Source organism: Microtus oregoni, unplaced genomic scaffold (genome assembly GCF_018167655.1).
Source record: "Microtus oregoni isolate MIOR12 unplaced genomic scaffold, Mior012 000015F_ref0000493, whole genome shotgun sequence".
NCBI classification, from domain to species: Eukaryota; Metazoa; Chordata; class Mammalia; order Rodentia; family Cricetidae; genus Microtus; species Microtus oregoni.
The window spans coordinates 23,849,408-23,873,878 of NW_024543074.1; the positions used below are offsets into that span (position 1 = coordinate 23,849,408).

General features: G+C 41.4%; 1 protein-coding gene across 4 annotated transcripts in view; it reads right to left on the reverse strand.

Moving 5' to 3' along the window:
- Smg6 (SMG6 nonsense mediated mRNA decay factor) overlaps positions 1 to 24,471 on the reverse strand; it is a 251,623-nt gene that overhangs the window by 136,393 nt on the left and 90,759 nt on the right. The window lies entirely within an intron of this gene.

Below are 24,471 nucleotides of genomic sequence, written 5' to 3' on the forward strand. Positions count from 1 at the left end.
TGCTTGTTTGTTTTTCAAGACACAGGGTTTTGTGTGTGTGTGTGTGTGTGTGTGTGTGTGTGTGTGTGTGTGTAGCTTTGGAGCCTGGCACTCACTCTGTGGACCAGGTTGGTCTCAAAATCAAAAAGATCCGCCTGCCTCTGTCTCCCAAGTGCTGGGATTAAAGGTGTGCCACCACCACCACCCAGCTGTATCCTCTATTTTTAATTTTATTTTTTTAAAGATTTATTTATTTATTTATTATGTATACAACATTCTGCCTCGATGTATGCCCGCAGGCCAGAGGAGGGCGCCAGATCTCAGTACAGATGGTTGTGAGCCCCCATGTGGTTGCTGGGAATTGAACTCAGGACCTCTGGAAGAGCAGCCAGTGCTCTTAACCTCTGAGCCATCTCTCCAGCCACCTTTAATTTTATTTTTAAAATTATCTTAATTCATTGATAATTTCATACATGTATATAATGTAGATTGAGGAAGCAGGGACAGAGAGGATTCTCCATCCTCTTTCCCCTCATTAGTCATTCTAAACCCCTAGTACTTTCCTAACAAGTACTTTCAATTAATATTGGTGGGTCACTCAAAAAAAAAAAAAAGAGGGTGCGGGGCGGTGGTGGCACACGTCTTTAATACCAGCACTTGGGAGACAGAGGCAGGTGAATCCCTGTGAGTTCAAGGCCAGTCTGGTCTACAAGAGCTAGTTCCATGACAGCCAGGACTAGCCAGGACTATTACACAGGGAAACCCTGTCTCGGGCGGGGGGGGGGGGGGGTGTGTGGAGCGGGGAGGTACATAATATCTAAATGCATTCATATATGAAATTACCAAAGAATAAATAATGTTTTTAAAAGACACGAAAGGGGAAAGGGGCTGGAGTCTGGCTTTGGAATCAGAGCACCTAGACGAAGCTCACAGTTATTTTTAACTCTCAGGGGATCCAGTGCTCTCTCTGGCCTCCCTAGGCACTAGACATGTACATGGTCTATGTATTTACATGCAAGCAAAACATACATATAAAACAAAAAAAAAAGTCGCTAAGGCAAAGTAAGTTTAAAAATAAGGTATTAAATTTTCTTTGCTTTAAATTTTTTTTTTTTTTTTTGGTTTTTTGAGACAGGGTTTCTCTGTGTCTTTGAAGCCTGTCCTGGAACTAGCTCTTGCAGACCAGGCTGGCCTCGAACTCCCAGAGATCCGCCTGCCTCTGCCTCCCGAGTGCTGGGATTAAAGGCGCGTGCCATTTTAATTGTTAATGAAAACTATGGTATTAAAACCTTATTCCATCAGCAGGAGCACAATCAACAACAGATTTAAAACTTATCTTCTTGAGCTGGATGGTGGTGGCACACACGGACGGTGGTGGTACACACGTTTAATCCCAGATCTCAGGAGGCAGAGGCAGGGGGATCTCTGTGAGTTCGAGGCCAACCTGGTCTTAAAAGAGCTAGTTCCAGGATAGACTCCAAAGCTACAAAGAAACCCTGTCTTGAAAAACAAAAAAATAAAACAACAACAACAACAACAAACCTCATCTCCTTGGATCACCAACTTTGGTTTTAGGCCTAGTTCCTCTACTATATTCCTCATCCTAAAATAGCACATATGAGACACAAAAGCACATTAGCCTACTTTTGCTGAATGGATTACTTTTATAGAGAACAATGCTTATCACAAAATGTACTTGATCAGTGTTAGCTTCCCCCTAGCCCCCCACCTCCAAAGCTAAAAGAGTAACTCTGGCTCCTAATACTAGCACCCTCATCTCTAACTCTTACATCCTGACTTTAACTCCCTTCTAGCTTTAGGTTACTGAAAAAAGTCACTCTGTTGATGGGCAGAACTAGTCTTTGATAGGGGCTACATAATACTCCCATCTACACAATCACAGCTATTTCTAAGTCTTCGCCACAGGAGCAAGGATGATAGGAGCATACAATGCCTAACCCAAACCACTTTCACAGTTTTAGACATGAGAAACCAGCTCCTGCTCAGAAGGGTTCGACATACTGAATAGCATACAGGGAGCAATCCTTTTGTGGCTTTTCCACTCTCCCTCCAGATGCCCAATGGTTCCAAATGTCATCCTCTAACTTTACAACTCAACTGTGGCAGGCAGTAAAGAAGTGGTAATAATCTATGACATTTAAGTGAATCACCAGGCAGTGGTAGCACACACCTTTAATCCCAGCACTTGGGAAGCAGAGAAAGGTGGATCTATGAGTTTGAGGCCAGCCTGGTCTACAGAGCTAGTTCCAGGACAGACTCTAAAGTTACAGAGAAACCCTGTCTCGAAAAACCAAAAAAAAAAAAAAAAAAAAAAAAAAAAATCACTCCCACACTCCTAGTTTTCTGCTAAGGAAAAACTCTTGTTTAAAAGAAAGGAAAACATACTTATGGGATAACTGTTAAAAAAAAAAAGAAAGAAAGAAAGGAAAACAAGTGAGATGGCACTTGCCACTAAGCCTTACAACTTGAGTTAGACTGCTGAAATCCACATAGTGGAAGGAGAGAAGTGATTCCGGAAAGTTGTTCTCTGGTTCTCACACTTACATTATAGCATGTGCACACTCAGGAATGCACAATGTACAGGTGGTACAGACATGCACAAGCACAATACAAACACATGCACAAGTAAATGTAATAATTCTTAAAAAAGAGACAGAAAAGAAACAAGCATTTAAGAACCAAGAGAAGAAAGGATACGGGCAAAGAAGAGGAAGACCTGTAACTCATCCCAAGAAAGGCTGCAATGTCTCCCTGCTCCTCCAGCCACAGGCAGCAGCACTGCCAATTCCATTTTATCTTAGTATGGATTCCTGCAAGCCACTGCCAGTAGCCTGCTTTTACTAAGCAACGAAGCCTAGATGAAGGAATAAAGCCAGGGCAGAGGAAGGTGGGAGAGGATGAGTAGAAGTCACAGTTTGATAGCTGAAACAGCTGATCAAATTAACATCTCATCAACTAGTCATCTTAGGAAGACGTCACCTAAAATTAAACGCTACAGGAATAGAGGAAGATGTCTTTGCTCCAAAAAACTGGCTATAGTAGTTTATTCTCAATAGAGATAAAACTGGCCAGTGGGAGATTATTTTCTCCAAGTTCATGTCTACTTTTATGATAAACAGAAATCTCAGACTGGATCATCTCTCAGAGTTCAGGGTGGGAGCTATGGGCAGAACAGGACGAAAGAACTGCTTAAAAGCAATGGTTATCTGTGGCCTCTGAAGAGTCTGCTGCTGGCTACTGCAGTAAGGTATAAAATCAGGAAGGTATCAACAGGAACCTCTGGTGCAGAAATGGAGAACAGTCTGAAGGCAGTTTTGCAGATGCCTTGCAAGGTTATGTCACTTTAACCTCTCTATCACCAAGCTCTCCTAGGCAAAGGCTCCAGAGCACACTGCCTACTTGTTGGTTGGTTCAACTGGTGAAGAGGTACAAACTAGGAAGGTAGTATGCCCTGCTTAAGCAGGTAGATGTATCTCAAGTTATCCAAGAATGTCTGAGTCTTGGTCAGCCCTAGTCTGGCCTTGCTATCTGACCATACTTAACAGAAGGCCTGTTCTCCATGGCTTAGTGATATGACAAGCACATATTAAGCATCTATGATGTGCTAGATTCCACAGAGAACATAGCTACAAATAATTTTGGGTTGTTTTTTCTTTTTTTTTCTTTTTTCTTTTTTTTTTTTTTTGTAACTAAAGGATGCCTCAGTAGGCTGAGTAAAATTATCATTTAACCATGTAACCATAACACCTATGGACCCAAAACATTTTAAGTGAAAATGTACTGTGTGTGTAGTATATTCAGGATGTTCTTGTATCATACAGATACCATTCCCTGAAATACTCATTCGTATGACAGTGGGTAGGAAAATAACATCTAGAGTCCAGAGTCTACCTCCTTTATGACTAGGAAACTGGGCCTCATCTGGTGAACATCCATATATATCCCTGAAGTTGGGCTGGGTAGGCCACGAAGTGATGTGGGTGGGGAGGAAAAGGCATTGTTTGTCTTGATATTTGTCTGGTTCCTCTGGCTTTGTGTCAGGTAGCAGAGGCTGACATGAGCTGAGGAACTCATTAACATTGTGAAATAGCCTTTCCCCTTCTTTTCAAAAGCAGGTTTTCTTAAGGATTTAGGGGATGGTTTTGGCTAAGAACATCAGACGGAAATATTTCTTACCAAGAAAGTCTGCTGAGGTCTAAAGTTGGTTTTGCCCCTTCCTACAAGTGGGCAAGTGACCATACTTCCCAGTGTTCCTATGGCCAAATAAATACCTGCTCAGGCAGAAATGTTCTTCTTGCTCCTATGTAACAGGGAGACTTTCTCATTTTCTGAGAATTTATTCATGGAAAACATAAACCAACTGTCGTCAAAGTTGTATGAAATCAGGAAATGGGGCGGCCGGGAGAAGGCTGCCATGTGGCCGGATGTTATGTATTTCTAATTAGTGCTATACATCTTTCAACAGCAAGTGTCCTTCTGCTGGAAACACAACACACTGCCCTTGTTATTGTAACTGTCAGAGAAGTGCTTAAACAGATAATCTCCAGGAAAAGTGATAAACACGTCCCCTCTCCCACCAGTGTGTGTGTGTGCAATGGTGCTGCCAAAGCATAGCTGTGCCTGATGGCTCCAGGATGGCAAAGCATCCTCTTGCAGGAAATGGGAGTGAGGCAGGAGTGGTTGAGAGGGGATAGGAGGGAAACAGAGTAGAGGCAGGCCCACCTGCTTGGACCTATAAGCCCAGCCAAGAGACAGTGACTCAGAATCACTGCTTTTGATCAACTCCTAAAGATAGGGTACTAAGTCTGTATATGAGAAAGATTTGGAGAAAACCCTAGTAGTGGGATGGGGTTTGGCTGGTCATAGAAAAAAACTTGCCAGCAATGAAACCAGCAGAATTCTCTTAGTACACAGCCAGCTTCCTGGGAAGAGGATGGGAACAGTATTGAAAGACTGACTCAGGGTGAGTGATACATAAGTCCACTACCCTGACAGCAGTTGGGAAGGAGTCAGAGGGCACTGGATTCACCAGTGATTCTATCACAGACAAGCAACTACCTTTTTGCCTTACTAATAACTTTAAAAAAAAAAAAAGCAGTCGGCCACTTGGCCACTTCTTCGCTGATTCCCTTTCCCCCACCTACTCTCAGAGGAAATGAATGGCCAGACACCTCCAAAGTAGCACCACCTGGAGGCAATCTGTTGGCTCTTTTGTATCATTAAGACATCAAGCTGCTTCTCTCATGATCTCATGAGTCAGTCACCAATTAGATACAGGGCTGGCATAGTTCCTGTGCAATCCACCCAAACCTCCTTGTCTACAGGAAGTGGGCAGAGAGAGTACCCCTTTCTTGTTGCTTGAGCCACAGAGTTCCCTGAGGCAGCTGCTGGCTAAAGAGGAGGTAGGAGAAGGCAGTAAGATCTCAGATCATAAGGAGCAATGTTCTTGCCCTTGGGGCATTTTATTCCCTGAAGTATGGAATGAATGAGTCAGAAGAGTGGATCACTGATAGATCCAAGCAACATACTCATGCACAATGGTGGAAGAGTTAGATGAACTGAGTCTAAGGCAAGCTATGACATAGCCTAAACGGTACAGTCAAGAGATAAGACAGAGGGACATGGAAAATAATGTTTCTTCCTGATGAGCCTTCACTGACATACCTGATGCTTCTATTGGGTCTAAGACTGTAAAACTGTCTTCCTTTTTTTTTTCTTCAGGGGGGAAGTTTTTCTTTTTTTATGTTTATTCATACACTGTTCTGCCTGCATGTCAGAAGAGAGCACCAGATCTCATTAAGGATGGTTGTGAGTCATTGTGTGGTTGCTGGGAATTGAACTCAGGACCTTTGGAAGAGCAGCCAGTGCTCTTATTAATCTCTGAGCCATCTCTTCAGCCCCTGAAAAGTTTTTTTTTTTTTTTTGAGACAGGGTTTCTCTGTAGCTTTGGAGCCTGTCCTGGAACTAGCTCTTGTAGACCAGGCTGGCCTCGAACTCACAGAGATCCGCCTGCCTCTGCCTCCCAAGTGGTGGGATTAAAGGCATGTGCCACCACCGCCCAGCTCCCTGAAAAGTTCTTTTCAAAGTAGTATTTATAGGGGAAAGACAATCTAAACTTCCTACTAAAATGACCACTCCCATTTTGAAAAAAAAATTATCTAGGTGTGCAATTGTAGAGGATAGAAATTTAAATATAAGCCAGGTGGTGGAGCACACCTTTAATCCCAGCATTCAGGAGACAGAGGCAGGCGGATCTCTGAGTTTGATGCCAGCCTGGTCTACAGAGTGACAGTTAACGTTGTCTTCCAGGATAGTTAGGGCTGTTGCACCCTGTCTCAAATCCCCAGGCCCCCTCCCCTGCAAAAAAAAAAAAAAGAAAAGAAAAAAAGAAAGAAAGAAAAGAAAGAAATAGGATTCTACCCATGGGAAGGTGATAATCTAGTAATAAAGACAAGTCATGCCTTTTGTCCCTGAAAAGAAAGGAAAGTAATTTCATCTAGTATATATTAATGGTTTCGTGGAAGAGACTATTTCTCGGTTGGGCTATAAGATAGTAGCATTAAAAGAAATGGTTGATGCAAGGATTGTGTACATTATACAAGGGATAACGTGGACTTGACCTGAACAGACAGTAAAGGAGCACTACTCAAGATTCCTGAATGAAGTAATGTTGGATATTTTGTCAAGATTAATCTACTGAAGAGTTTAGTGGAGGAGTATGTGCCTAGGATAAATGAGGCCCTGAGCTCAATCCCAGACACAGTCATACACATACCATTAACCTAGTAAAAACACAATAGGTTAAGCAGCTAAAAAGGAGTAATGGTGGCAGTTAGAAAGCTAATAGAGAATGAATTCATTTGAATTTAGAGAAATTATGTAATTATGTGGGTAGGGCTCAGTAATTTAAGGTCAATTTCAGGTACATGGGCCAACCTAGGCTCCAAGAGACATTGTCTCAAAAACAACCAAGAAAGAAAATTTGTATAAAGAGCACCTCCTAACCATTCTTACTAAAAAGCAAGTGATATTTGCAAGTATGGAAAGTCTTCTAGGAGGAAGGTGAGAGAAATGAAAACAAATGATGTTGGGAGGGGAAGGAAAAGGTGACTACTGCAACAGAGACCATCTCTGTGGCACTCTCCACCAGCTCCAGAAGGCTGGAGGACTCAAGAAAGATAACCCCACAGGAGATGCAGAAAAGGAGTTGAGACCCAGTATTGAGGCACCTGGAGACAGGGAAGTGTATCTCAAGGACTCCCCAGCTTCCCACCCCCACCCCAACACACACTTGGTTCTGGGCCAAACCCTGTCTTTCTAGAACAAAGACACTTCAGGGGGTAAGAGTTGCTGGAGTAAGCCTGGGAAGTCTGAACTGCTATCCCTGTGGAAGCTATTAGATAGTCAGCACTTCATTTGTTTCCAATTCTAGGAGGAGTGCTGCTCTAGGCTGTGGGGTGAGAGGCTTGTCTCTGACGTAATCAGGAAGCAGCTGCAAAATTAAGGAATCCCTCATGACATCATAAAAAGGGTCAATGGTTTACTGGGGAAAGTATAAAAATTAATTATATATCCCCACATGACTCCTTTCTCCTAAATCTCTATATAGGCCCCTTTTACCCTCACACATTCTCTATCAGCAACACCAAGAAGCTGCTCAATGGACGAAATACAAAAGGGCAAAAATCCAAGTCAGGTTTTCTCTGTTATCCTCAAATTCAGGGGTTTGCCTGCCTCTGCCTCCTCAGTGCTGGGATTAAAGAAAGGCATGTGCCACTACTGCCTGGTTCCATATGTGGTTTTCAAAGGCTTGTGACTCATGCTCCGCACTTGACCTGTGCCTCTCTTCTTACCTTTACACAAACCCAGAGCACTCCAACTACAGTTCTACATAAATAAGCCTGAGATGATGACAATGTGGAAATTTTAAAAAATAACATTTATAATAACATTGAAATGTGTAGAATTTTATGCTGAGAATTACAAAGAGCTGATGAAAAACAGTCAAAGAGGATCTTGATAACTGGAGATATTTACATCATGTTGGGAAGACCTACACTGCAGTTGTAAATTTTTCTGTAAACTGTATCTTTACTCCAACTGAGATTTTTTTTAAAAGTCTTCATGGTTTTAATAGTATACTCAGGAGGCAGGGCAGGTGGATCTCTGGGAGTTCTAGTCAGCCTAGTTCTAGGCCAGTCAGGGTGATATAGTGAGATCCTGTCCCAAAAAACAAACAAAACCAAATGCAGTGATACTTTGTTTCTGTTTTAACAAATAAACATTGCCTGAGTTCAGAGCTAAACTACTAGGGGCCAGGGAATGCAGGCACACACCTTTAATCCCAGAACTCTGTTCGCTCAAGGCCAGTCCTGAGCTAACAGGAGACTGAATCTGTCTAAAAGAGAAATAGAGTTCACACAAAGGTGATCCCAGCACATGGAATCCCATGCCTTTTATCCCAGCACTAGGGAGGAGGAGTAATATGGCTGGGCGGAGAGAGGCATATAGGGCAGAAGGAGACAAGAGCTCAGTGCAGTCTGGAGATGCAGTCATAGGACGAGTATCAGCAGAGGTAAAGCTCTAGTGGTTGGCTGCATTGCTTCTCTGAGCTCTCAGTTTTCATCCCCTAATATCTGATTCTGGGCTTTTATTAAGAACAATTAGAATTCACGCTACAAACAAACCTCATAAAGGATTTCTGTAGACAAAGATAAACAGAAAAGCTTATTCTAAACTTTGTATTGAAAGGCAAAGAGCCTAAACAGCAAAAAGAGTTTCAGAAAAAAAACAAAACAAAGAGAAAAGACGCATGACTCCTGGTGCAGGCTCAAAAGAAAGAAGAGAATTCGTTCTTTCCCGTTTCTCCTCTATCTTTTTTTTATATTTATTTATTTATTTATTTATTATGTATATAATATTCTGTCTGTGTGTATGTCTGCAGGCCAGAACAGGGCACCAGACCTCATTCCAGATGGTTGTGAGCCACCATGTGGTTGCCGGTAATTGAACTCAGAACCTTTGGAAGAGCAGGCAATGCTCTTAACCACTGAGCCATCTCTCCAGCCCTCTCCTCCATCTTTTTAAGGCATATTTCTTTTTTTAGATTTACTTAATAAGTATGGGTGTTCTGCCGCTTGTATATCTATGCACTTTGTTTACATCTACTGTTTGTGGAGGCCAGAAGAGAGTGTCAGATCCCCTGGCATTGGAGTTGAAGACAGTTGTGAGCTGCCATGTGGGTGTTGAGAACCGAGCTAATGTTCCGAAGAGCAGACAGTGCTCTTAACGGAGGAGCCATTTACCAGCCTTTTTTTTTTTTTTTTGGTAAGAGTTTCACTATGGGCTGGAGAGATGGCTCAGCGGTTAAGAGCATTGACTGCTCTTGCAAAAGGTCCTGAGTTCAATTCCCGGCAACCACATGGTGGCTCACAACCATCTGGAATGAGGTCTGGTGCCCTCTTCTGGCCTGCAGACATACACACAGACAGAATATTGTATACATAATTAATAAATAAATATTTAAAAAAAAAAAAAAAAGAGTTTCACTATGTAGCCCTGGCTGGCCAGAAACTTACACAGATCCTAACTCCCAAGCACTAAGATTAAAGGCGTGGGCCACCATGACTAGCAGAAAGTCTTTCAAAAAATGGTGCTGAACCAATTAAATATTCATATACCCCCTAAAGAGTCTTAATATAATTTTATACCTTATATAAAAATAACTCAAAACTTCCTTGAACTAGGTGAAAAACTCTAAGGCCCTACTTCTGCCTCCTGACTGCTGTGATTAAAGGGGGATTTCTAAGACTTTAATGTTAAAGCCCCAGTCCAGAAGAGCTGGAACAGCTGACAGACTTTTATATATAAAAATAAAAACCTTGGGGTTGGAGAGATAGCTCAGTGGTTAAGAGTACTTGATGCTCTTGCAGGGGATGAAGGTTCGATTTACAGAACTAGGTGATGTGCCAATCTCCTCTAGTTTCTTTGGGCACTATGCATGAATGTACTACACACATAAAAAACATTCAAGCAAAACATCCACATACATAAAAATAAAAAAAGAAAAGGAAGAGGAAGAACATGATGAATTACAACCACCACTATGGCCTGGAGGGATGGATGGCTCAGAGAGTAAGAACACTGAGCTCTGTTCTTCTAGAAGACTCTGGTTCAGTTTCCAGTACCCACAAGGCAGCTCATAACCGTCTGTGACTCCAGTTGCAGGCAATTTGGTGCCTTTTTGTGCCATGAGATCATGCATGCATGTGGGGCTCATAAAGCTCACACAACTACACATACATATAAAAATAAAAGATAAATAATTTAAGAAATGAAAACCTGGGGTTGGAGAGATGGCTCAGCAGTTAAGAGCACTAGCTGCTCTTCCAGAAGTCCTGAATTCAATTCCCAGCAACCACATGGTGGCTCACAACCATCTGCAATGGGATTGGATGTCATCTTCTGGTGTGCACGAAGACAAAGCACTCATGTACATAAAATACATAAATAAATCTTAAATAGAAATGAAAACCTTTGGCCCGACCAAAGACCCTGTGAAGAAAATCAAATGGCAAGTGATAGAGAATGATTAGTCATTTAGAAACTATATCATCTACTAAATACCCACCACTAGACTAGGAAGTACCTAGACTATATAAAGAACTTGCAAAACATAACAACAAAACAAACAGTACAATTGTAAAATGAGCAAATATATGAATGGAAAATAAACACATGAAAACATGTTCAATATTGGCCATTAGAGAAATGAAAACTAATACCAATGAAATATTACATCTATCCAAATGGCTGAAATAATACAGCAATGCCAAATTGTTAGACGCTGAGAATCTTAAAAAACTAAAAAAAAAGTCATACTGCTATTCTGAAAAATAGTTCAACAGTTTTGTCTAAAAAAAAATAAAAAATAAAACAGTCCTAATAACACTTAGCAATTCAATTCCTGTGTTTTATCTAGAGAAATAAAAACCTGTACACAAATGTTTACAATACTTTTTTTTATGACAGTCTAAACTAGAAATAACCCAAATGCTCTTCTACAGGTGAATAGTTCAAGAAATTGTGGAATATCCTTGCCATAAAATACACTCAGCAGCCGGGCGGTGGTGGCGCATGCCTTTAATCCCAGCACTCGGGAGGCAGAGACAGGCGGATCTCTGTGAGTTCGAGACCAGCCTGGTCTACAGAGCTAGTTCCAGGACAGGCTCCAAAGCCACAGAGAAACCCTGTCTCGAAAAAAACCAAAAAAAAAAAAAATACACTCAGCAATAAAAAGGAATGAACAGCCGATATATACAATATGATGGATAAACCTTCAGTAAATCACACTAGTAACTGAGCCATCTTGAAAAAGTTATACACTATAACTGGGTGTGGGGTGGCACACGCCTGTAATCCCAACACTTGGGAATTGAAGGCAGGAAGAATAAAAGTTCAGTGTCATACTCAGACACAGCAAGTTCAAGACCAGCCTATGCTACTTAAAACCTTGCCTTTAAAAAAAATTAAGATGGTTATACCTTGTATAATTCAATTTATACACTATTAAAATGATATAATAATTGAGATGAAAAACAGATTCATGGTTTTAAGAGTTAGTATTTAGGGGCAGAAGTAAACGAGAACAATGAGGGAGACTTGCAGTAATACAACAGTTTTTCACATCAATTTTGGAGTAGTTATATGAAACTACAATTGTGCTAATAAACCACATAAAGCCATGTATACATACATTCACATGTACATAAGCACACATAAATGAAAACACAGTGCAAGCTGAATAAAGTTTGTAGATTATGTTATAACCTGATATGTAATCAAAATACTCAGTCTGCCCTGGGAGAGTGGTAACTAGTGCATAGGATCTATTTGCTGCTTAGTTTGTTGTAGTGGGACAAGGGTCTCACTATGTAGCGCTGGCCTCAAACTCACTATGTAGACTAGGTTAGCCTGAAACTCACAGAAATCTGCCTGCCTCTGTCTCCTCAAAGCTGGTATTAAAAGTGTGCACCACCATACCATCATTGACGCTTGTATGTTTTCTCATTATTTTTAAAGATTTATTTATTTATTTTGTATACAGTATTCTCAGTATTCTCTTTACATGTATGCCTGCAGGCCAGAAGAGGACACCAGATCTTATTACAGATGGTTGGGAGCCACCACGTGGTTGCTGGGAATTGAACTCAGAACCTTTGGAAGAGCACGCAGTGCTCTTAACCACTGAGCCACCTCTCCAGCCCCCTATTTTCTCATTTTTTTAATTTTATTTTATGTATATTGGTGTGCTGCCTGAATACACATCTGTAAACTACTAGCATGCATTACCCATAGAGGCCCGAAAAGGGAGTGGAGTGGTTGTGAGACATACGGATGATGGGAATTAAACGTAGGTCCTCTTGCAAGAACAGCCAATGTTTTTAACTGCTGAGCCATCTCTTCAGTTCTTGATTTGTGTTTTAGAGACAGGTTCTTGTTATGTAGCCCTAGGTGACTTCCAATTCACAGATAATGCCTGTCTCTATCCCTTAGTGCTAGGATTAAAGGCATGTATCACTACAACTACACTCAGTTCTCTATACATTTTAAAATAACTTCCTGTCAATTTGTAGTTGTTTCTAACTAAAAAGTTTAAACAAGAAAATAAACATAAAAGGCAAACAAGTCCCCCAAAAGATCTCTTATAGAACATCACAGACTTTTCTATACTACACATAAAAAGGTAACAGACACATTTAGAGGACACGTTCCCAATGAGCAGTTGGTTGGTAACCCTCTTCAGACGCTCTCTGGTTATTATTTTTGTGGTGTATGGCCTGGGATGAGATAATCTAGGTGTTCAGGCATTCTATCCTTACATGGCCCAAGCAAGACAATGTCAGGTGCAACTGAAAAGAGTAAGATAAAAGGAAAAGTTCACTGAAGACACAACTTTCACCTGACACACAAGGACTAAAACAAGAGAACTCTTTCAGCAGCTATGATTCATCAGATCAGTAAAACCCACGTCAAGAAGCACAGGGTGAAGGTGATGAGAAAGTGAAAAAAGAAGACAAGAACAACCAACTGCAAAAGCCAAGTGAGCTGTTCAAACATGTTTTGCTCTTTAAAAATAGGGAAGGGGGGGCTGGAGAGATGGCTCAGAGGTTAAGAGCATTGCCTGCTCGTCCAAAGGTCCTGAGTTCAATTCCCAGAAACCACATGGTGGCTCACAAACATCTGTAATGAGGTCTGGTGCTCTCTTCTGGCCTGCAGGCATACATGGAGGCAGAATGTTGTATACATAATAAATAAATAAATATTTAAAAAAAATAAGGAAGGGGCGAATCTTAAGCCAATGGCATGTGTATTTTTCAAGGAAGGCAGTCAGGGGGAAAAGTTGCTTAAGACAGGAGTCAACACTGTTTTCTTCATAAATGAGACTGCTTGTATACTTTCAATGCTTCCTTGTATCATTAATCAGACAGGTACTAAGGTATATTTCTTTTTAATATTTATTTATTTATTATGTATACAATATTCTGTCTGCATGTATGTCTGCAGGCCAGAGGAGGGCACCAGACCTCATTACAGATGGTTGTGAGCCACCATGTGGTTGCCGGGAATTGAACTCAGGACCTTTGGAAGAGCAGGCAATGCTCTTAACCACTGAGCCATCTCTCCAGCCCCTAAGGTGTATTTTTTAACCATTAGTTCAGTTGCAATCCTCTGTTAAGAACAGCACTTAGCAATATATAACATTAAATGTAAAAACAAACAAAAAATAGTAGGTTTTCATCAAAATTTAAAAAGCTTGCTTTTCATAAGAAAAATGAAAAGACAAAGAAAAATGTTCTCACTAGAAGCTCAGCTTTAATCACAATGCTCAAGAGGCAGAGGTAAGCAGACATGTGAGTTCCAGTCCAGTTTGGTTGACATTGTGAGTTCCAGGCCAGCCAGAACTACATAATGATAGACTGTCTCCAAAAAATATATATATATTATATATAATAAGTTATATATTATATAATAAATATGTATTTACTGGGAAATATATATTTCCCAGTGTGTATACATGGAATCCAGGTTAATGTCAGATGTCTTTGCTCTATTGCTCACTCACTGAGCCTGGAGCTTTCAGTTTTGCCTACACTTGCCTGTCAGTGAGCTCCCTGGGATCTGCCTGTCTCTACTCTCCAGCACTAGAGTTACAGATAGATACCTGCCACTACATTTGGTTTGTTTTTTTTTGTTGTTGTTTTTTTTTTTTTTTGGTTTTTTGAGACAGGGTTTCTCTGTGGTTTTGGAGCCTGTCCTGGAACTAGCTCTTGTAGACCAGACTGGTCTCGAACTCACAGAGATCCGCCTGCCTCTGCCTCCCAAGTGCTGGGATTAAAGGCGTGCGCCACCATCGCCCGGCTTACATTTGGCTTTTACAAGGGTGCTAAGGGTTGAAACTCAGGTCCTCATACATTTTATTAAGTATTTTACCTTCAGGGTCATCTCTCCAGCCCCTAGAACTCTTTTAGCTGAAATAATAAATGTAAATTTGATAAACATGACAAAATGCTCATCATTTTTTATAAGGAAAATGCAAAACAAAGCTTAAAATACAATTGTACAGTCATCAGGATGACTATAATATATAAGAATGGAGAGCAAGTGCTGGCCAGGATGTCAAACAACTGAAATTCTGTTTTTTGTTTTTTTAAGGGTTTCCCTATGTAGCCCTGGCTGTCCTGGAACTCACTCTATAACAGTTTGGTCTCACTCAGAGATCTGTCCACTTCTACCCCCCAAGGGCTGGGATTAAAGGTATGGGCAACCAAGGCCTGGTGAAATTCTCAGTTTTGAGATATAAAACAATATAACTACTTTGAAAAACAGTTACAGTTTCTAAAGGGACAAAACATACCAAATGGCCGGGTGGTGGTGGCGCATGCCTTTAATCCCAGCACTCGGGAGGCAGAGGCAGGCGAATCTCTGTGAGTTCGAGACCAGCCTGGTCTACAAGAGCTAGTTCCAGGACAGGCTCCAAAACCACAGAGAAACCCTGCCTCAAAAAAACAAAAACAAAACAAAACAAAAAAAACCATACCAAATGATCAAGCATTTCTAGACACTGACCAAGAGAAATGAAAGCCTACGTCCATACAAAGACTGACATTGGAATGTTCATTAGGCTTACTCCTAACAAATACTGGGAAAAATAAAATGTCCATCAACAAGGCAGTGCATAGAAATATGGCATACCCTTATAATGAAGACTGCTTATCAATAAAAGAAAAAATTAACCATTCCACAGAACAAATAATGTTCAAATAATCATATAAAGAGAACACTGTACCAAATTCTATTTGTATAAAATTCTAAGGTGGCATGATTATATATATTCCCAACTACTATGGAGGCTGAGGCAGAAAGATCACAAGTTCAGAGACAACATGAACAACTCAACCTCAAAGAAAAAGAGGCTGGAATACTACTAGGGCACATGCCTCATTAGCACAAGATCTTAGAATAAGAATAAACAGATAAATCTATAAAATCCAAACTAATCTTACATTGATAGGAAGGAAATCAGTGGTTGCTGGGGACAAGTAGAGTTCAACAGAATGAAATACAAGAACTACACAAAAACTTAGCATCGAAGTTCATATTCACTATCTTGATTACAGTGATGGTTCCACAATACATATCATCTCAAAATTCATAAAACTGTATACATTAAATATATGCATTCTAAAACACATTAATTATACTTTAATAAAAGCTTTAAAAAGATGGGCTAGTGAGATGGCTCAGTTGGTAAGGATCTTTTGCCACCAAGCCTGAGGTCCTGAGTTTGATCCCCAGAATCCACATGGTAGAAGTAGAGAACTCACTTCCCAAAGCTGTCCTCTCTGACTTCCACATTGTACATCACGATGGGCACAGGCAGTCACACATACACACACACTAAATGTAAAAAAGAGTCTTTCCCCCACTAAGACAGGGTTTTTCTGTAACAGTTCTGTCTTAAACTAGCTCTGTAGACCAGGCTGGTCTTGAATTCACAGAGATCTGCCTGCCTCTGCCCTCCAAGTTTGGAATCAAAAGTGTATAGCACCAATGCCCAGCAAGAATTTTTAAAACATTAATTTGAACACTTAGGGGTGGGGGTGGGGGACAGATCTCTGTGAGTTTGAAGCCAGCCTGTTCTACATATTGAATTCCAGGACAGTCAGGGCTACACATTAAGATCCTGCCTCATTAAAAAAAAAAAAAAAAAAAAAACAGAGAAAAAATTTAAAGAATGTAAAGTGTTGTGGTTGAAATAAGAATGGTCCCCATAGGCTCATATATTTAAATGCTTAGTCACCAATGAATGGAACTGTCTGAAAGGATTACAAGGATTAGGAGGTGTGGCCTTGTTGGAGGAAGTGTATCACGGAGGGTGGGCTTTGAGGTGTTTGTTTGTTTTTTGTTTTGTTTTTTTTTGAGAGCAGAGTTTCTCCTTAGCTTTGGAGCCTGTCCCAGAACTAGCTCTTGTAGACCAGGCTGGCCTCAAATTCACAGAGATCCGCCTGCTTCTGCCTCCCAAGTGCTGGGATTAAAGGCATGTGCCAACCTGTTTCAAAAAAAAACAAAAGAGTTGCCTTGGTCATGGTGTCTATTCCCAGCAATAGAATGGTAACTAACAAAGAAGGATAGGAATGTTTGAAAGTAAGGTCCTAAGTTTCACAGTCCAAAATCAATACCCAAGCTGGAGTGAGCATGTGATGACCACTGTAGCACACCTCGCTTTAAAATAAAGATCAAGTCAGGGGAATAACAGCTAAATAAAGCAATCATATTCAAGGAAGAGAGTGAGGAAGAAAGAAACAGATGACAGTGATTAGCAACCCAGCAAGATGCCAGTAAATCTCTTAACCTAAAGGGTCTAGAATGGACTCACATATACCCTCTTTTACAACCCTCCCAAATTTGTATTCTGGCTGACAAAACTGTCAGTTCTGAGGGTTTATTCTTCATCTTGGTGCTGTAAGGAACCTTTAAGAAGTAGAGGTTTCACTGGGGTATGCCTACCTTGGTTCCTTCTTTCTCTCCTTTTGCACCTGAGCCACAAGGCTTTGCTTTGACATTTACTTCCCATCATGTGCTGCCTCATCACAGACTCTAAAGTGACAGGGTCAGTCATCCATCGACTGAAACCTATGAAAATGAGAGCTAAAATAAACTCCTTTTAAATCTACTGTCTCAGATATCTGCTATAATAGAAGGCTAACTACCAGAGTCAATAATAACTATAAAAAAACCTACATACACTGCTTGAACTGTTTGTAGTACTAGATATTATAGTTAAATTGTCTGTGTGCAAAAAAAAAAAAAAAGTGTCTTCAGCAGCTTCTGGCCTAAGAAAGCAAAATAGAATCTATCTCAATGCTCTCAGGCAGAATAAGAATACACCCATTGGGCTGATGGGGAAAAAAACGCTGAAAATGGTGTAGTACATAAATCTAAGTGAGCCAAGATGTGATGCAGCTGTTTGCGTGATTTGGAGAACCCTGTTCTAAAAGGCTTCTTACTTAAACAGTATTCCTAAGAACCTACATCAACTCCTGGAGTCCTTGAGAAGAATCCCTGTCTTTATGGACCAAACCAAATTCTAACATGATTCTCATGCTTTTTTTTTTTTTTTTTAACTGAAGCTGAGGACCGAACCCAGGGCCTTGTGCTTGTTAGGCAAGCAAGCGCTCTACCACTGAGCTAAAACCCCAACCCCTCTCATACAAATTTTTTTTTTTTTTTTTTGGTTTTTCGAGACAGGGTTACTCTGTGGTTTTGGAGCCTGTCCTGGAACTAGCTCTTGTAGACCAGGCTGGTCTCGAACTCACAGAGATCAGCCTGCCTCTGCCTCCCGAGTGCTGGGATTAAAGGCGTGTGCCACCACTGCCTGGCTCCTCTTATACAATTTTAATCACAGGTTTAAAAGGGAAAGGTAAGGCAATCATTTACAACATTAGCAATATCACATACTTTAAATGCTTAATGAGTTCTTATCAATGACATTGTAAAGAAAATAAAACTGGCCATGGTGGCACTTGCCTGTAATCCTAGCACTCAGGCAGAAACAAGATTAGAAATTCAAGGTCATCCTTGACCATGTAGCAAACTCAGCCACCAAAGATCCCATATCAAAAGAAAAGGCCAAGCCACACTATACAGGTATTACTTGACTGTTAACCTTCATTACTGTAAACAGAAAAGACTGGCTTTCTGTTCTCCTGTGCCCAACAGAGCATTTTTCAATGTCTTACTGACTTGCATTTTTTCTTCTGGGTATGACTGGGAATTCCCACGTCTGTGCTGCCTCAATTCTGCCTGCCCAATAAGCAAGTCAAGGCCAAAGCTCTAAGTGCCATAGACTTCCCAAGAGCCAGTGTGGCTGTATTTCCTGTAGAGATCTTAAAACCTTTTGAGGTTCCAAAAGTCAGCACCAATTTTCAAATCTGATCAGGAATCTCTGAAAGTCACAGTTACCATACAGCTGAGTAAAATATTTCTCATAAATTTAACGCCAGCATGTCTGTGTTTGGAAACTTTGAAAATACATGTTGTATGGTTTACTGCACTGGAAAAGGTGCCAAACAGTTTCAAAGGAGGGGAAGTGTATAACTGTTTCCTTTCAAATGCATTTTCCAATGGGATCCATTCAGGGGAAAGGCTGGAACTAACTAAAACATTATTAAAAACTGTTATGGAAAGAGACAGGGAGATGGAAAAAGATAAACCCCCAAAAGTGAAATATAGAACCAAGGAGAAGACAAGCAATACAGGAGAAAGAAAGGGGACCTGGATAGAAGGACAGGTTGGAGAAGGGAATGGGGTGAGATGGAGTCTTGTCTGGCAGTTGCTGTTCGTGGTTTCGTATTGTTGCAGATCAATCGATCAGGACTGCAGCGCTGCTGGCCCAGTGGCATAAGACAAACCACAGAGTTGGCTTCAAATTCAGCATTTGCGAACTGCTGACCTTCAGTTTTCAAACCAAAAATATTCTTTGAGAAACAGTAATACCAAGTCCAGTCTAACCTGCCAGCAAAAGCAAGGATTACTAACCTGAAGTAACACCCTATTCAGTTACATCAGGCACTAACACTTTGCAAGCATCAAGTAGGAAGGAAGTTTGCAGACCTGAAACTACACTCTACCAAAACTCCAAGTTCTGACTCAATCAAGTAGCAATGATAACCAGAAACACTAGAACAAGTGACATGCTGTTTTGGAAGTTGCTTTCACCAAAACCTACTCAAATTGGAAAGCCAGCCCTGAACCCACACTGCCAGAGATAAAGCAACTCCTGCTAAGGTCACATGTGTATGACTCCAGTGGAATTTGTATGCAATGTTTAGGGCAGGGTTTGGTGATGCCTCACAAAGCCATTACATCTCCCTATGCCCCCAAACCCGCCAGTTTGTAGGGAGGATTTTTTTTATTGTTTGCTCCCCGCCACACACCCCTAAATTCCTCTAGAGTATAAAACTGCTTCAGCTAAACTACTTCTGAGCACTGAAGAATGTGCCATTAGAAAGAGGGTTATTTTCTAGGCAAACCAGAACTTTTACCCTATCCTAAGCCACTGTAGCTTTTCAATATGAAATCTCACCTCACTAGAATCTATTTTAAAAGGAGAACAGAACTGCTCCTTATCAGTGCCAGAGCACTTTCTTTTTGAGCTCCTCTAATGGAGAGGTAAACAAATCAATCAAGTTAACTGCAAAAACTAACAAGATTGAGCTGACAATTGGGATCCTAGAACTCAAAATTCCAGGCAACAGCTTCAGGAGAAAGGGGAACTGTGCCACAGATGGGGCTGTTGGGGCTAATCTGCAGCCTCCCAGTGCTAGGCCACTTATGGCTCAGCCAGCTTCAGAGTCTAGGGCAGGCAGATCTTGGTGCAAGCTTGCTGAGTTCCAGGACATCATTCTTGAGGGTGTAATAACCATGGGCTGTAGCACACATGTTGAGGGATGAGGGAAAAAAATAAACAGAAAGACAAAAGAATGAGGATGCACTGCCAATTTCAATTGTGCAGCTTTTATTTTTAAATGCTTATCAAGCTGAGAGAGAGCAGAGTTCTTGGAAAACAAGGTTTCCTTTTTTCCAATGCCAGCGTCAAACACCCTCAAGGACGGGCACTGCACAGACTGTAACAACGAGGAACGTGGCTTTGCATCCTCCCAGCAGCACAGTCCCCTACGGGTCCCACGCTACTCTAATTTCTGCTCGGCTGAAAACTCTAAATAACAGGCCCGTTGCCTCTGTTAAAAATTATTCTTTTTTAGGTTTTTCACCAATCTGGAAACTGGCTGCATTAGACTTACAGCACATTACAAACCAGCTCTTTTCACTAATAAAATAAATGTGTAAAATGCCTAATTATTACTTTTACTGAACTACAGTGCTTAGGGATCAAATACAGGAAGCCGAAGACTCAACCAGTTGTTAACTAGAGGGTAAGAAGGAGGGGCTAAAGGATGATCAGCAGTTAGGAACAGGAAAGAACATTAGGTCCCCATACAAGCCTCAAGAGTCCATGTCCAAAAAGAAACAAAAGGACACCAACCCTGTTTTTGTTCTGACCAGTTCCACAAGAATTCATGCCATTGTGGCACATTGGGAGGCCTGGCATGAGTTATACAGGCCTAAGCTGCTTACGCCCCTGCTCAGTACAAAAAGTAAAGTGTGGTCCAAGACAGATGGATCCTGCCTGACCATTCAGTAGAGAGCCTGGAGAGTCTGACCAGTAAGGAAGCAAATAACACATCATCTTCTCCATCCACAAACCCTGCCAGACCCCCAAAGAGGCAAAACAAAAGACAACAGAAGCAGGCAATAATTATACAAGATGTATATTGTGAAGATGAGTGGACTATAACCAGTTCTGGACTGTGACTTATACTGAATCCCAGAACAGTGATCAAAATATTGGAAATGTTACTCACAGGATGAGCCAGTCAGTCCCTCTTCAGGACTGGTGCTGAGAAGTCTGATTAGAAACTGGCAGTCAACTTCCAACATGCTCATTTATAATAAAAGGTACGCATTAAACAAACTTTCCTAAACCTGTAACGAAGAGTAAGGGGGTGAACCATGACTGTCATTCTTGTTTTGTTTTTTAACAGTGCCAAGGACTGAACCTAGGGTTTTATGCATACTAGGCAAGTGATCTACCACTGAGCCATTTCTCCAGCCTGTAAACTGTCATTCTTAATCATCCACAGATTCCTCCATGGCAGATCCTGCCCACCCCTTAGACTTTCACAAATGTTGTTTTATCCTTCAGGGTACAAGAGAAACCAACTACTGCCAAAGAAACACCCTCATAAAGAAACACAGTAAGTAAGAAAACCTGCAAAGGCAGGTGAGTTAAGCCTATGGTGGACATCCCTTCTGGGGATGACCAGACTGGAACATAATAATTCACAGAGGCAGAGGGATCCGCAGTCACTCTGCATGCCACATGTCTAACCCTTAAGAAGCGAGGAATGCTCTCAACAGGAAAAACACAGCAGCAAATGCTATGACACCAAAGCCACAACTGCATGGGTCCCTGGAGCCTCTCAAACTAAGCTGCCAGCTAGGGAGCTAACACTAGCTTTGGATGAAACACAGCTCTGGTAGAGTAATTAATTTTTTTCTTAACTAGGATTACATTAATTTTCAAGGACTAATGGAGTCCAGCTGTAATGGGAAGAATGGCTGCTGATGCACAAAGGCACTTGTGCTCATAACATTATAAACAGAGAGAGAGAGAGGAGAGAGGAGAGAGAGAGAGAGACAGAGACAGAGAGAGAGACCTATAAAAAGGACCCACTATAACAGGATATTTTTAGTTTCTACAATGCTGCACTAAAAATATAGCCCCGGCTGATACATCATGGCAGAACTATTCTCTCCTTGTCCCTTCAGGAACAGCTTAAAACATTTATTTTTGTTTCTTTTTGTGATGGTCAGAGTAGAGAGAGAAAATAGCAACTCATTGATAAGAGGAAACGAGAGAGACATGAAAAATTGAAAACTACCTAAAAACTCATGGAGAGGTTTATTTTATTAGTTCTTAATAAATATCTTGCAGATTTCCTCAGGAAATACACCAGATCACATGTAAAATAGTTTGATACTGATGTCAACTGAATCAACATATGAAGTCTATTAGGGTGAAGCCGCAGCAGGGTGATCAGCGAGCTGAAAAACTCCACAGTACTTGGGGAGGGGGGGGATCTCATGGCCTTCCAAATTCTTCGAGAGGTAAAAAAGTCAGCCAAGACACAGAGAGAGAAAGAGAAAAAAAAAAAAAGAAAGAAAGAAAGAAAAAAAAAATCCCACATCCTGCTTTCAGCTGCCAGCAATGTGAAGTGCCCAGAGATTAATTCTACGTCTGGCCTGGAAATGTGACTTTAAAGCATGAGGGAGGGGAGGCTGGAGGAAGGGGGTGAGGAGGGAAGAGGAGGGCAGGCTAACTGAGGCTGGCAGCAGGCCACCAACCCCCTCCCAAGCCATGTTTCAATGTAGACAGAAGTAAACCCCAACAGACAGCAGCGCCTCAGCCTGCCAGGGCCTTACACCAGCTGCAGTGCATCTCGCTTTCTCCACTCAGCCCCAAGTGCAGATGTTCCCTGCACATCACTTCCGTTAGGCTTTCTGTTAGGCTTTCTCTTAAAGGACTAGCACACAGATGTAAAGGTATTTCCCTTCCTTGACAATACACGTCTGCCTTTAGGGGCCAAGAGGAAGCCCAAAATGCTGAGAGCAGGTATCACTAAGGCCAGAAGATCTGCTCTAATTTCCTCAGAGCATTCTGGGCTAAATAACACTGGTAATTATGAAATTGGAGTCCAGATCCCAACACATCCAGATCACAAACCAGGTGACCCATAGACACCCATAACTCCAGCTCTGAGGGATCTAGTGTCTTCTTTAGGCCTTCACACATGCACATATATACACAGACATAAAAATAACAAATAAAAATTGTGGGGACTAGAAGAAGCCCAAAATGTATTGCGTTGTTGACATGAATTGGCTATGTCAAAGACTTAAGATCAATGGAAATATTGTAAATCCCCCTCCCTCCCCAGGCGGGGATAGCAGTGGTGGTGCTGGAAGTGAGACTCAGTGGAAAATGGCAAAGCTTTCCTCAGGTATCTGAGTATGGATACCGATAACAAGTGCAGAAATGTCCACCATAGCTCCCCTCACATGGTGTTTACAGCCTGAAGACTGTTCCCCTACCTACACAGACAGTTCTTAGACTGGCTAAACCTGTCTCCTTGATCCTTGATCCATCTATATACCATACACCCTGCCGCTTTGTTTATCTGTACATAATAACCTTGCCTCCTTGTTCAGCCGTGTGCAGTAACCCCATTCAAATTTATCTAATAAGCCGGGCGATGGTGGCGCATGCCTTTAATCCCAGCACTTGGGAGGCAGAGGCAGGTGGATCTCTGTGAGTTCGAGACCAACCTGGTCTACAAGAGCTAGTTCCAGGACAGGAACCAAAAGCTACGGAGAAACCCTGTCTCGAAAAAAATCAAAAAAAAAAAAAAAAAAAAAAAAAAAAGAGCTAGTTCCAGGACAGGAACCAAAAGCTACCCAGAAACCCTGTCTCAAAAATAAAAAACAGGGCTGGAGAGATGGCTCAGTGGTTAAGAGCACTGCCTGCTCTTCCAAAGGTCCTGAGTTCAATTCCCAGCAACCACATGGTGGCTCACAGCCATCTGTAATGAGATCTGGTGCCCTCTTCTGGCCTGCAGGAATGCATACAGACAGAACACTGTATACTTAACAAATAAATAAATCTTTAAAAAAAAAAAAGTAAAAAAAATAAAAAACAAAGCCGGGCAGTGGTGGCGCACACCTTTAATCCCAGCACTTGGGAGGCAGAGGCAGGCGGATCTCTGTGAGTTCGAGACCAGCCTGGTCTACAGAGCTAGTTACAGGACAGGCTCCAAAATCACAGAGAAACCCTGCCTCGAAAAACCTAAATAAATAAATATAAAAAAACAAAAACAAACAAAAAATAACAAACAAATTTATCTAATAAGCACACTGAGCTCCTGGGTGCTATGTTTTCTCCATCAGAGATCCCAGTCCACGTGTCCCCAGCTTTCCTGTACATGTGTCTGTGTGTCTATTTTTTCTTCATTCTTCCACCACTCCACTTGGTCTGTTCCTGGAGCCATGTTGGAGGCAGCAATAAATAATTTTAAAAACTCAAATACAAACAAGGAATTACCACTTAGGAGCTGGCAAAGATGGCTCAATGGGTAAAGGTTCTTGCCATGTAAATCTGGCCACCTATGTTTAATTCCTAGAACCCACATAAAAATGGAAGAAGAAAATTGACTCCACGAAGTTGTCCTCTGACCTCTATATAATAAGAAACACTCTCCCCATAATAATAAATAAAACTGTCAGTAGCAA